This window comes from Pseudorca crassidens, chromosome X (assembly GCF_039906515.1).
Source record: "Pseudorca crassidens isolate mPseCra1 chromosome X, mPseCra1.hap1, whole genome shotgun sequence".
Classification (NCBI taxonomy): domain Eukaryota; kingdom Metazoa; phylum Chordata; class Mammalia; order Artiodactyla; family Delphinidae; genus Pseudorca; species Pseudorca crassidens.
Window position 1 is genome coordinate 35,000,496 of NC_090317.1, and position 14,963 is coordinate 35,015,458.

Consider the following 14,963-nt stretch of genomic DNA (forward strand, 5'->3'; position numbering starts at 1 on the left):
CCTCTCTGTTCCTTTATCTGTTTCCATCTCCCACTTCTCTCACTCCCTTTTCATATTTACTTGCTAAGCCATGGCCAGAAAAGAGAGTTGTATTTTTACTCTCCAGGGTGATTTCCTGGCTGGTCACATTTTCCTCTTCTAAGCCTCTGATCATCATATTCTCTCAACAGCCACCCAGACATATGTTTAAAATTTAGGAAGTGAAGGGGGGGCCGTTTCTGTTCAGTAGGGACAAAGCTGAAAATTAGTCTCTTCATTGACAAATGGTGTGACGTGTCAGTTAAAAATAAGGGTGTCACCAACAAACAATGGCCTCATCCTACCTCCCCAGGGTACCTCCAGTAATTCCCTATAGTAGTGTTTTCCAGAATGGGGGCACGACTATCACTGGGGGCTCTAGGGATAATTTTAGTGGCATATAACCAAATATTTTTCAAAGATTAACATATTTATTTCAATGGGGATTCAAAAATAAAACTTGCATTCTAAACCCATGAAAAAAAATAAGGGTGTCACTATGTTAAAATATTACTTTCAATTTCTCAGAATAGTTTTTCAGTCTTTAATATTACAAGGCAGAGTCAAGAATGCGCCCTGTGGAACCAACTCTAGAACTTTCTGTTGTACTACTCTCTCTCTTTTGGGCTATGAGTCCGTGAGCTGACTAGGCAAGTATGATTAACCCCATAAACCTACAGGCAAGTGACTTGCCCACGGTCATACTGCTAGAGAAAGGGAAAGATAGCACTCAAGGGATCTCATCCTTAACTCCAGAGATCTTTCCACTGTTCCATACCCAGTGGGCATGTTCCTTCCCCCATGTGCTCTGGATTTTAGGAGGGTGCAGTTGGACGCAGCCCATGGATGGTACTCTTGAGTGACAGGAGACAAATAATAAAAGCACTAACATTGGCTGGAAGTTTCCTGTGCTTTACATGCATTTTTTCATTTAATTCCCACAAAACCGGATGTAATAAGTAGTATTATTGTTCCATTTTATAGATGAGAAAACTGGATTACAGAGAGGTTGAGGACAGTGGTACTTAGGCAAAGTACTCCTTGACTAGCTCAGGCTGACATTCCTGAGTCCAGAATGCCTGATGGGAGGTGTCATTTGCTCCAGTCATAACTTGGGAATTTGCATCATGGCATCAAATGTTCCTCTCTCTCAATTCCCACTTTACAGGCTGAAGCACCCCAGTCTTCATCTCTCAAAATCAGATAAGAAAATTGTACTCAGATTTAACATTTCCTCCAGACAAACTGTGGAAACCACGAAGTGTACCATTTAGTTAATACCAACAATCTTACCTTATATAATCTAGGAGTTAAAAGCTCCTGAGTCCGTACAACTGAATTCAAGTCCCTCCAATTATTGGTTGTTTGACCTTGGCAAGTCAACTTCTTTATTATCTGTTTTTCTCATCTATAAAATGGAACAATAATAATAATAATCACTTCAAGTTTTGCAGGGATTAAATGAGAAAATGCAGGTAAAGCACAGGAAAGCTTCTAGAAAATGTTAGGGCTAGGGTTATTATACCTTTCAGCATACACTCTCCTGGCAGGGCTCAGGCTCCCAGCTGCCTGTGTATGTTTTAAAGGACTCCATTGAAAACATACGTGCTGTGTTCACCAGCCCCACCCCCTTTTTCTTTTCTTTTCTTTTTTTTCCTTCAGGGAGGAGAAATGAAACCAGATGCTCTAAGACCAAGGGAAAAATCCCAGGAAAGTCTTGTTTTCAGTTAATTTTGTATATCTTATTGGCACAGTTTATGTCTTTCTCTTCATCCCCTTTGCGCCTCCATTGCCTTCATCTGCAAACAGTGCATTCTAAAGGCAGTGGGAGCTGGGAGGTCTCCTCTGGGTTTCCAGGTCCGGACTGGGGTAGATTCCGTGTCCATGGAGAGCGGCTTCCTTTTCTGTGAGGCTTGGAAATATCTCAGTCTCTTGGGCTTCACACAGTCTCAGGTTCCTTCCTTCAGATTCTCTGAGCCTCCTTTGGGGGCAGGGAACCGGCCGCCCCCCTGCCCCGGTCCCATCTTCCCCTCCCCCAAACACCCACTTCCTTTATAGCAGCTGCAGCTGCTGGGTCAGCCTGGGAGCTCCAGCCCCTCCCCACACCGCTTTCCCCCAGGTAAAAATAAATAAAATGTCAGCGAGCTGATTGCTTTTTGGATTGCACCTCACCTCTTTCTTCCTGTTTTGAGCTTTCTGGTTTCTTAGTGGGAACTACAAACCTTGCCTGGACTGTGGTGTGGGTGTGATTTCCTTCTTCCTGGCTCCTGTCCCATTCTTCCCCTACTCCCTCCTTTCCTGGCTTAACTCTCTTATCTTTCTAATTGGGATTTCTCACCAGCAAAGGGTTTCCATCTTCTCCAAAATTAGTGTCTGGAAAGGATGGTGGAACTAAGTTTTCTGTAACCCAGCAGTTGGAGCTAAGAAGTGGAGACTTCTAATTTATCTTTTCTCAAGACTCACTATGTGACCATGAGCCGTTCTCAGTGACAATGCCATTTGGCTTGTGGAAGGGGATATTAGCCACCCTCAAGTTACCCCAAATCAGCTTACAGAAAGTGTGCTTGCTTGCTCTACAAATACACCTTCAAGACAAATCCCTTAATCTTTACCAACCCCACCAAGCCCCTTCACATAAATAGAGAATGTGAACAAAAACAGTAAAATATATATATATATATATATATATATATATATATATATATATATAGGGATGAGGGGGCAGCTTCCCCATATAGAAATTCTAGAGCTACCACTGTCCATCCACTTTAGATGCTACTCTCTTTCTCAAGACTGCAAAACCATACCAACATTTAACATCATCTTTGGAATGGACTGCAATGTTTGTAGAATTTACCTGGTATATAGGTCCCAGGTTGTGGCCTGGACTCATCAATCAGGATAACAGCCTCTGTGGTGCCCTTGCAGTTCTGTTTGTAATCATTATAAAACTGTACTCCATAAAACAGTTAACGAGCATTGATTGAAATCCTTATGCAGTGTAGAACCTCATTCTATTCACCTGAAGTGCTCTGGGCCTCCTCAGGTGGATCTGGAATGCATTAAAGGCACTGAGGCAGTGTGAAGGGGCAAAAGGGCAGCTGGAGACAGGCTTAGAAATGTAAAGCAAGTTGTTTTAGGGCAACGTGGCTGAATAGCTGGGGGCCACTGAGGGAGGAGAGGTAAAGTGCTACTTGTCTAAGCAGAGCTGAGGGCCTGAAACCTGTGTCCCTCTCTCCTCTTGGGAGCAGAACTGAGAAAGTCAGAGATTGTGAGTCTAATTTTTAGTTCCTGTCTTAAAGGAATTTATGTTTAGGGAAGAGAAAAGTGTACACAGATGTATAATGGTTAAGAACATGGCCCTGGTACCAGGCCACATGAATTCAACCAGATCTTCCACTAACCAGCCAGGTGACCTTGGGCCAGTCGTTTCCTCCTCTGACTCATTGTATCCTCATTTAGAATAGGGAGGCAATAGTTTACCTCATGCGGACAGTGAAACAAGCTTATACCTGTAAAGTACCTGGCACATAGTGAGTGCTCAACTGATGTCAACTTCTGTTTATTCAGTGCTTACTAATTGCCACGCTCTGTGCTACATGGTTTCCATGCATTGTGTCCTTTACTTCTTACAACTATCCTATAATGCAGAAACAATTATTATCCCCCATTTCCCAGATGAGGAAACTGAGGCTAAGAGCAGTTAAGAGGATGATTATAATTGAGTGTAGAAGGTGCTATAATAGACAGGTGCAATAGGAATACAAAGATGGACGTATCTAACCCCTCCTGGGGAAACCTGGGGAAGGCATCACAGAAGAGAGCTCATATAGGGTTGGCTTTGAAGGATAAACAAGGATTCACCAAGAGGGGCAGACAGTATGCAAAGGTGAATGCATGGTAGTTGAGCATAGCTGAAGTGCAGATGTGGGCAAGGTGGGTATCAGCAGGAAATAGGCCTGAAGGTTGACTGAGACCCGTTTGTGTCTGCCTCACTGAGGAGTTTGGACTTTACACTCGAGAGAATCATCAAAGACGTGGAAAGGCTGCATACAGGGAGGGAATTTAAGCTAGTGATAATGAGGGTCTGTACTAACATAGTAGCAGTGTGAATACAGAGATAAGTTCAATTGCAATGTAGCCTCTACTCTCACCTCAAGGGCCTCACAATATAGTGCAGAAGACAGTTCCCAAATCAAAGGCAAACCAACTGTTCCAATACAATGTGGTATGCTCAGTGGGAGAGCCCCACACACAGAGCTCTGGAGAAGTACAGAGAAAGAACATTGTTCAGGGGTGAGGGGAGGTCAGAAAAGTCTACTCATAAAAGGAACTTCTGGAACTAAGTCTTGAAGGGTGGAAAGAATTATCCAAGCAAAGAAAAGATAGGAGTAGTGTTGTCATTCCAGTCGTAGGAGTAACACAGCAAGGGCGCAGATAGGCAACAGCATGGAATGTGGGAGGACCAACCAGTATTTCAGTATAGATGGAGCAGAAAGTGCATCAGGGGTAGGGTATGGGGTTAGGGAAAAATGCGGAGGCCAAGTTGAGGAAACTTTATGTGCCATGCCAAGGAGTTTGAACTCAATCTAGTAGGTGAAGGGGAGTCATTGAAGTAATTTATTTTATTTCTTTTAAAATTTATTTTATTAAGGTATAGTTGATTGACAATGTTGTGTTAAGTTCTGCTGTATACCAAAGTGACTCAGTTATATATATATATATATATTCTTTTTCATATTCTTTTCCATTATAGTTTATTACAGGATATTGAATATAGTTCCCTGTGCTATACAGTAGGACCTTGTTGTTTATCCATTCTATAATAGTCTGCATCTGCTAACCCTAAACTCCCACTCCATCCCTCTCCCTACCCCCACCCCTTGGCAACCACAAGTCTGTTCTATATGTCTGTGAATCTGTTTCTGTTTCATAGATAAGTTCATTTGTGTCATATTTTAGATTCCACATATAAGTGATATCAGATGGTATTTATCTTTCTCTTTCTGATTTATTTCACTTAGTATGATCATTTCTAGGTCCATCCATGTTGCTGCAAGTGGCATTATTTCATTCTTTTTTATGGCTGAGTACTATTCCATTGTATATATGTACCACATCTTCTTTATCCATTCATCTGTCGATGGACACTTAGGTCACTTCCATATCTTGGCTATTGTAAATAGTGCTGCTATGAACATCGGGGTGCATGTATCTTTTCGAATTATAGTTTTCTCTGGGTATACACCCAGGAGTGGTATTGCTGGATCATATGGTAGTCCTATTTTTAGTTTTTTAAGGAACATTCACACTGTTTTCCACAGTGGCTGTACCAATTTACATTCCCACCAACAGTGTAGGAGGGTTCCCTTTCATTGAAGTAACTTAATTAAGGGCCTACCAGAGGTACTGATGCACCTATTAGACTAGTGGTAGTGTGGAGGCTGGGATTGGAGGGGGTGAGATTAGAAGAGGCAAGACCAGAAGCAGGAAAACCTGGTAGGAAATTATTGTAACAATTCACACTAGAGATGATGACTGACTCAACCAAAGTGAGGCAGGTATGATAGAGAGGAGGGGAGTGATCGGGGGGATTAAAAGTGGCAGCACTTGGTGGCTGATTTGATATGGTGGTTGATGGAAAAGGAGTTAAGCAGGATTCTCAGGTTTGTGACCTTAATGATGAGTGAATTTTGGTTTCACCAACCAAGAGTGGAGAGCAGAATCTGGAAGAAAAATGATGAGATTAATTTTGGACATCTTGAATTCCAGATGGTTGTGGGGTATCCAAGTGGAAATGTCCACTGGAAATTTTTTGATATATGAGTCTAGAGCTCCAGGGAGATATCAAGGCAGGAGATTTAGGTTTGGAAAGCATCAGAATATGGATGATGGTAAAAGTCATCAGAGGGGATGAGATCACCAGAGAGAGGATGTATAGTGAAAATAGAGGAGGGCCAAAGATAAAAACTTTTTGGACTATCAGTATTCAATGGGCAGACAGAGCAGAGCGTTCAGGAAAGTTTGGTGCTTACCCTGGACTATATGTTTTAGGAACCGTGGGGTTGAATGAGAAACCCCAACACGGTAGCCCCAATCTTTCCTTCTTGGAACTTTCTAAAACCTTTTTTGTGGCCTATATGATTGAGGATCTTAACAACTTTTAGGACTGCATATTTTTCAACTTCTAATGTAGTAACTTCTGAATATTGTTGCAAATTGCTTTGCAAAAATGTTCATTACAAAGTTTTCCGAGTTCCTTAACTAAAAACCTCTGTAAGCAGAAACATTCTATTTATTTTCTTTGTCTCATTTACCTAAATGCTCTGAAGTACCACATCCCTTTGACTAAGAAAGAGTTGCTTCCTCTTAGTTTTAACCTAGGTAAAGCACCAAACACAGTGCTTAGCAACATAGCAGGTGGCAAAAACAATCCAAGTGGCATTACCTGAATTCATTGTTTTTACCTAAATATGCACACACCATCCTGTAACTACACACACACGCACACACCATGAAAGTAAGTCAGGTCTTTCTGAAATAGTGATGGTTCACATTCAATCTTGCCCTTCAGGTTTTTGTTTTAATTTTTTCATACTGAAAGGCAAATTAGAAAAAGGAAAAAAAAAGGCAGTATGTAGATTCCAGGGGCTGTTTCCCTTTAGATTATTACAGCATGTTAAAAACTGATCACAGTTGATATACAGCAGCTTGCCTGAGTCTCTGCAACATGCCTCAAATGCAAAAATCCTTGGTGATGGACGATTGTGGGTAAAAACATACATGCATCAGATTTCTTCTCTGATAGCTTCCAGACCCCATTTTAGTGGGTTTGGCTCTCAAGGCAAACTCCAACACAGGAGTAGCACTCAGTCATTTCCCCCCCCACCACTTGGCCTCCATTCAGCGGGCGGGCCTGACTAGCTGCTTACATCCTCTCCCTCTTAAGGGAGAAGGGAAGTTAGAGATCTCCCTGGTGAGTACTGAGCTGCCATCTGTGCATAGGGTTTTACAGGGGAGAACCAAGCGACTCTGCTTTCTCTCAATGTAATTGTAATAAATCTCTGCAAAGACTCTCTGTTTGGATTACCTCAGAGAGAGAGAGAGAGAGAGAGAGAGAAGAGAAGAGAAGAGTGAAGAGTGGAGAAGTGAAGAGAAGAGTGAAGAGTGGAGAGATACAGAGAGAGAGAAGAAACAGAAAAAAAGAGGAAAAAGAGGAGGGAGGAGGAGAGAGTAAGAGGAAGGGAAGAGAGGATGCATTGCCATTGCCATGCACTACTTTCCTGTGTGTGCTTTGTACTTTTAATGGTTAATACCCACATGTGTCCTAAATCCCACGAAGATATTTTCTTCCCAATGACTAGTGGTAACAATCTAATCCAAACGTGATCCCTGATTTGTTCATGAGGAGAAGATAGAGTCTTTTGTTTCCTACATACCTGTTTTTTTTTAAGTACAGTGTTGAGTTTAAAAATAGAAATCAAAAAACAAAAACTCTAGCCCATGTTACAATAACCCACTCCTCCTTACAGCCCCCTACAAAACTGCTGCCCTTTGCTGCTCCACAGGTGAGCTGTGCTCTCATCCAAGGTGGAGCCTTCATCAATCAGCTGAGGGTTGTTTTCCCCTGGCCAGGCTATAGCTACCACACAAACATCAGCCTTCATCACCACCAAGTGTCCGCTGCTGTTGCCACTTTCTTAACCTCTGTCTCCAGGAGATGAAGGAAAGGGAAATTAATTTTCAGGCTTTGGCACAAAAAGAAAAGAAAGAAAAAGAAAGGTAAGATAAAGGAAAAAAGGAACAGGAAAAGAGAAAAGGAGAGAAAGAAAAAAAAAAAGAAAACCTCTGTAACAATTGTCCCCAGGCTCCACGCCTAGCTCATGTGGCTTTCCCTGCTTCTCGCCTCAGAAATTCATTAAACAAATGATGGGTGTTTTTGAGCCACAGCCTTTCCATTCTCTACTCTGGGGTCAGGAGAGTATATGATATGATGGAGAGAGGACAGGAAGTAGAACAGGATCACCCCGGGTTCTCATTCCAGGACCTAGCACAGTTTCTGGCCCACAGTGCCAAATCAACTCCCTTTCTTGTATTTGAGTACCTGTAGCAATGCCAACATTCCTGGGCTGTATATTTTTCTATCGTTATGTGGTGCCAGTAACATCTCACTGGGAATCTACTTTTCTCAAAGGTGTTTAGCTATAAGGGAAACAGATTCCAACTGACAAAGTATTGCTTCACACACACATATGGACACACACTTGTACACATACAATGGGGTAAACAACCCAAACCTAACAAAAGGTATACTACTCCCTATTCTACAAAAACCCTCAGTTCCTCATCCAAATGTAACTGTGGAACCACTGTTAAGCATTCCTTATGTCACAGGTAAGATTTACTGTGGAGAGCAGGTTGGTCCAAGTTGCTCCTGGTTTGCACAGGGTGCTGAGATAGAGGGTCCTTGGTAGTTTAGGGTTGGTGGCATCAGGCCTTGAGCTCTCAGGGGATAATAGCCTTGAAAACAGGTAAGATGAGAGGATGGGAAAGATCACCAGCTTTATAGTCTTGCCTCCTTTGGGGTGTAACTCAGATCATGGAATGGAATTGTCCGATCAAAGGAAAATCTGAGGTCCAGAAAAGGAAGGACTTTGTCCAAGGTCACACACACACACACACACACACGCAGAGCTGGAATGCTAGCCCCTAGGCCGCCAGCTTACCAGGACAGTGCTCTTAATTCCCCAGCACCTCCACCAGTCGAACAAACCAGGCTAGGACCTCTGCTTCTGGCACCTTCCACTGCTACTCTATTCCCTGTGTCTGGACTGTGAGCCTTACAGATGTCTTGGGTCCCTAAAAGAGAGGTTTTTTGTTTTTATTTTCTCCTTGTAGTGGAGACACGATAGATAGAGTTTGGGGGTCTAGAGAGATAGTTTCAAACTCTAAACTGATCTGAAACACCTGAGATGATTGTTAAACACGTCAGTCTTTCCTAGCTGTTACTGAATCTCAGTGAACTCTCTCCACCCTTGAGAAAGGTATACCACTTAACGGAATTTTTTGTGTTTTTACATGATGACTTTCCTTCCAGTGCAGCCCTAAATCTGAAGGGAAAGCACTGTCTTGTTTTTTTTTTCTTATTATAATGTTTCTGTTTGATTATAACATTCATAAACATTTCTTGGCCAGAGTGAGTATTATGGAAGAATATTAGGAAAAATATAAATCAACAGATGTTCTTAAAGTAGATATATATGTATGTATAACTGAATCACTTTGCTGTACACCTGAAGCTAACACAATATTGTAAATCAACTATACTCTCATTAGAAAGAAAAAAGAAGAAACAAAAACCACAAAACCTTTTGCCAACTGTCAAAGAAATTCCCTTTCTAGACACAAGAGGGAGCTTTTAGCTAAAATGAAAATAAAGGCAGTTTAATTCAGGCTCTACTGTATTTTCTTTTCACTAAAAAATTTAAATTTGTGATCTTTGAAAACACATTAGTTAACTGATCATGGATTTGTATAATGATAGAGCTGACAGGCTCCTGAACCACTGTGACCGGTCTTCAGCAGTTGATATCGTTGTCTATTCCTTTCTTTAAAGGTTCTCCTTCCTTGGCTCCTGAGACACAACTCTGTCCCTGGCTCTGCTCATAAGTTTTTGACCATTTCTCTCTCTTTGTTCTCCCCTTTGGTGTGGAAGCTTTCCTGATCCCCCCAGCCCTCCTGTCTTCTCATTCTGCACCATATACACGCACACTTTCCTTGACTGACCTCATCCATCCCCGTGGTTTCAATTCCCCACATGTGCTGATGAATAAGTCACCGTGCATATCTCCCACTATTAAGTCTATGCTGAAGTCCAGATATGCATATTCGCTTACCTACTGTACAAGCCCAAGAGCACAAAAGGTGCCAGAGGAAGATCAGTTGACCTGACCCAAGACTACAGAACAACTTGGTTAGGGAGTCTCTGAGTTTTCAGGGTCCACAGGGCATCACCTGATATTTTTGAAACAGAAAAAACAACAACAACAAAATCCCTCTAAATACTACATCACAGCAAAAAAGATGGTAAACAACAGAAAGGATGACGTTTCCCATCTTCTTTTTGCAGTGGTACAAAAAGTATCACTTAGAGGCTGAGTTGTCCAATGTAGTAGTCGTTAGTCACAGGTGGCCATTGAGCCCTGGAAATGTGGCTGGTTTGAATTGAGATGTAGAGTATATGTAAAATACATATCAGATTTAAAAGAAAGTATGTCATTAATCTTTTTTATATTGATTTTAGAACATCTCCTGGCTCATGTGAAGTGCTCAATAAATGTTAGCTGTTACTATTACTAGACACTCAATTCTAGTCATTCCAAATTCCTTGATGTCACCAAAACCAGCCAGGAACTTTGATGCTTCTCTGCCTTTGTGAATGCTGTTTATCCTGCCTGGAATGCTCTATCTTAAGTAAGTTCTTCACCTATTAAACTCTTATCTATCTTTCGAGACCTAGCTTAAATGTCACCCACTGTTTGAAGCCTTCCTCATTACCAGGGGCCATTTTCTCCTCTGTGGCGTCGTGTACATATTGCTATTATTGCACAAGTTGTAGTAGTTACATTTGTAGTGTAACCGATGTGTCTGTTTCCTCCATTAGACTCTTAATAGGGATAGGGACTTGTCTGCTTTCTCCTGGTATCACCAGAGTCTAACACATTTGCCACATACTAGGTACTCAATAAATGTTTTCCAAACTGAAAATTAAAATAGCTAATCAAACCATCTGTCTTTACAGATGAAGAAACTGAAGCTCAAGGAGGTGATGGGACTTTTTAGATGAGATTACATTTTGGATCCCAGTGGGCCAGGGGGCCTTTCTTCTTGTCCCTGGAAAGGATAGGCAAAAAATGACCTCAGAATACAAGTGCAGCAGTAGAACTTAGATTAAATCAGATCCTTCAGTTTCTCTACCTTGTAACAAAATATCATGAGAGAGAATCCAAAACCCTGGTACTGAATTAAGCGTGTAACATGTATCAAAACTCCCACTAGTTTCTGATCTTAGGATGTTGGTTAAGAATTTCATTTTCATTTATTATCCCACTTTAGCTACCTAGTCAGCAGGATCTGCAAGTGACTGAAGAGTGTAGGGTCCAATATTGATGTGCCCTTGATGGCAAGAATACTGTAAGTCAAATGGACTGGATGCTAATCCTTGCCTTGCTAATAACTTCTTAGTTAAGTTACCTGAACTTTCAGCAACTATTTTCACATCCATACAAGAGGGTGTGGATCAGATGATCTCTAAAACCTAACACACTCCCCATGATTGTGACTATGACTGTGACTATGACACGATCCTTCATAGACAGTGACACTCTTATTTTTAGAGCTTCCTAGAGAAAGGATATATTTCCCTCGGGAACGCCTTTAGTTTTCTTACTTCTCTAGGTTAATCAATGATTATGGAAATACCTGATTGGACTAGCATTTGTAGATTACAAATTACTTTCACATGCAGCATTTCAGTTTGTGAAACCCCTGTGAGGAAAATAGGCTGGTTGTTATACCAATTCTGCAGATAATAGTGATGATGATGATAAGAGCTAATATTTTAGTGACTGTGCTATATGTTGTTCTTAGAACTCTGCATGTACTACCATCTTAAGTTATGCTAGATGAGGATTCTAAAGCTCCATAAGATTAAGTGACCAAAGTTGTTAATGACAGAACCAGGACTTGAATCCAAATTGGCTGTAATTTCTATATTCTATACCAATTGCTCATCTTCCTGCAATATACAGTTTCACGTATTTTTTTGCACCATTGAAATAAATGAATAATCATCATTTTTTATGATAGCCCTTCACAACTGGAAGCTACTTCTCTTTATCCTTTTAACTTTCTCTTCTCTTCTGAATGACTTACATTTCTGGTCACAGAGCCGGAACTGACTCACATCATCTCGTGAGAGCTAATTCTGTGCACCTCTTCCTGACTCCCCATTCAGTGATATCACTTTGATGGCTTGAAATAGCCCACAGCAAGAGATTTTTATACCATTGGAATATGTAGATGCTACAATAGAGACCACTTTCCCTGCTGGAGAGCCAGTTGTTAAAATTTAGCAACACATGTCTGGTTCTGGAAGAAAAAGAGAAATGCCTCAACCTTGTTTTGGGTTCCATTGAGTAGCGTGGTCATTTGTATTTGAACAAAGATAGCAGTGTAGACCACAGCATCTTTCTCAGTCTGGAGAAAGAGAGGAGTTATTCTTCCTTTGAGATGCCTTAGCTATATTTCCAGATATACCTAGACTTGAAGAGAGCCTATAGAGCCAAGAAACAATTTACTGCTCCAAACTGTTACTATTTTCCTTCCTGTTGAATCCTGAAAACTGTCAAGGTGGAGGCTCTGATCCATTGTGGAACTGGCAAAGATTTTTAGATAACCTGCTTTAAGCAACTTATATTGGTTAAGGTGACATAGCAAGTGAATGGTAATGCCTGGGTTTCTTGATGGCCAGTTCATAACTCTTGTCATCCATCACTGTACTTGTACAAGGCATGATTTGGAAATGTTTACAATATGTATTGATAGTCAGTGGTATATGAACAAAACCTACATTGTATAAATAATCACTCTGAGGATGTTTACTTAGCGTTCAGACTATTCAGTCATCAGAGTCCCTGCATATCCAACTATTATACGTACTCACATTTAAGGAGAAATTTGTGCTCTTTATAATATTTTGGAGATGGAACAATCTCTGTCATTCTCTTGAGGACAAGGATGATGAAAGTTCTGATTTGACAGTGCACAGTGCTGACCGCAGAAGTACCTCATAAAGTCCAGCTGAATGAATTATGTTCATTTTAGTGAACTGGACTTCAGATTCCTCCCCCAAACTAGTCTAGACAACTCCCTGGAAACCAAAAGGTCTGAATCCCCCAAGGTAGACTCAATTCCAAAATCTCTGTCTGGCTCTAAGTCCTTACAACAGAAAATGTGCCCTACTTTTTGGTTCATGAAAATACCATCAATGCATACACTGAGAGTGGGACTGTTTTGCTGGAAGAGGAGAAGACAATTCATCATTATTTATAAATTTCATTAGGGTATTATTTGGGGGAGCTGCTGTATGGTCTGGATGAGTGAGGCAAAGCTCCTGGACTGGACTGATGGAGACGTGAGGGAAACCAGAAAAAGTCGCTCAAGCTCAGGCCTCAGGCAGGCCCCTTTTCAGAAGTTCCCCCTGAGGAGCTGTGTCTGTGGCCCACTCCCCAGGACCTGCATGTCTAGCCATGTGTGTGTCCTGAGGGTAGGGCCACCTGTTGCACACAGCACAGACAGTATCCATGAGGCCCCTCGCTCTAAACCCAGCTCTCTATTGCCATTGCCACAGTTCCTGAGCAGGTTTCCCTCAGGGCCTTGTCTGGGCCCAAGGCTCTGGAGAGGCCAGACAACTTAGCCTCTGGAAGCAGAAGAAGCCTAATCAGGAGCGCTTGTGAAAATTAGTTGAGGAAAATATCAGGGGCAGGCTCAGAACGTGATTGATGGAAGGAAAATTGAGTAGAATTCCCCTCTCTGGGAATTTCTGCAAGGGCAGGGGCATGAAAACAGAACATTCAGGAAGAATCAAAGAGTGAGGTGGAAGGTCAGATGTGTTTGGTTGAAGAATAGCTGAACTAAACCCCCTCCCCTGAGTGTTTCTCTGAAAGTGGAGGAATGAGGACAGAACTTTCTGGAAAAGAGCTATGTGATAAAAGGCAGAGCTTATCAGAGGCTATTTCTGGATAGGGAGACTGATTATCAATTATGAGCATGACTCTCAAGGTTCTAAATAGACAGTGGACCAACTTCTCTTTTATGTGGGTTTTCTTTCCTACATCAAAGCTGGCATTCTTCAGCTCTTTCTGATTATAAGCCACATTATGTGACCGGCTTCTTTGTAGTATCTTGCTCTCCTTCCGCTTGTCCTTTCTCTCTCTTCATATTTTACAATATGGACTCTTTACATCCAATCCCAAGGCTAGAGTGTGTCAGCCTCAGACAATCTTTAAACCAGACAGTCAAGTAATTTATAGATGCCAAGTTGAAGAATCTTGTATTTTTATGAAGTGGAGAGGTGAAATAGAGTGCTAACTAGAGTGGAAAGAACAAGAATGGTACAAGAAAAGGGCAAGGCTTGAGGTTGTGACTGGGCAAAGAAACAGACAAAACCCCGAAGCCCAGGGGAAAGCTTAGGCTCTAGGTGAACGCTGAAATTAATTCCAGTGATATTGAGGATGGATGAGGTAGCTGTGGGGTCTGGCTAATATACTTAAATGCTTATCTGAAGGAAGAGAGGATTAAGAAGTTATTGCCAAAATTACATCCAGCAATGTTAGTTTCCCCACTAGTTGTCTGGGTTGTCCGATTCATCGAAGTAAATGCTTATTTGAGGGAGGAGGGGGAAATCCATCAGCACCAAAATTAATCCAAATGCTATTGGATTCTGTATGAATGACAGGCTTCATTTTATTGCACTTTGCAGATATTGCGCTTTTCGCAAATTGAAGATCTGTGGCAACCCTGCATCAAACAAGTCTATAGGCACCATTTTTCCAATAGCATTTGCTCATTTTGTGTCTCTGTATCATATTTTGGTAATGTTCACATTTTATCTCAAACTTTTTCATTATTATTATACTTGTTATGCTGATCTGTGATCAGTAATCTTTCATTTCACTATTGTCATCGCCTTGGGGCACCACGAATCGTGCTCATATAAAACAGCAAACTTAATATGTGTTGTGTGTGTTCTGACTGCCCCATTAACCGGTCACTGCCCCATCTCTCTCCCTCTCCTTGGGCCTCCCTATTACCTGAGATTCTAGGTGTGTCTGAGACACAACAATATTGAAATTAGGCCAATTAATGACCCTACAATGGCTCCT

The 14,963-nt window shown here is 41.5% G+C and overlaps 1 long non-coding RNA gene across 1 annotated transcript in view; it reads right to left on the reverse strand.

Annotated features, from left to right (window-relative positions):
- The window catches only part of LOC137217420 (uncharacterized), a 132,699-nt gene extending 130,650 nt beyond the window's left edge, over positions 1-2,049 (reverse strand). The window contains exons 1-2 of the long non-coding RNA XR_010940093.1: positions 1,544-2,049; positions 1,312-1,426 (exon numbers count right to left, since the gene is read on the reverse strand). This is a non-coding gene — a long non-coding RNA (uncharacterized lncRNA). The remainder of the gene's footprint in view (positions 1-1,311; positions 1,427-1,543) is intronic.
- Positions 2,050-14,963: the final 12,914 nt, after the last annotated feature.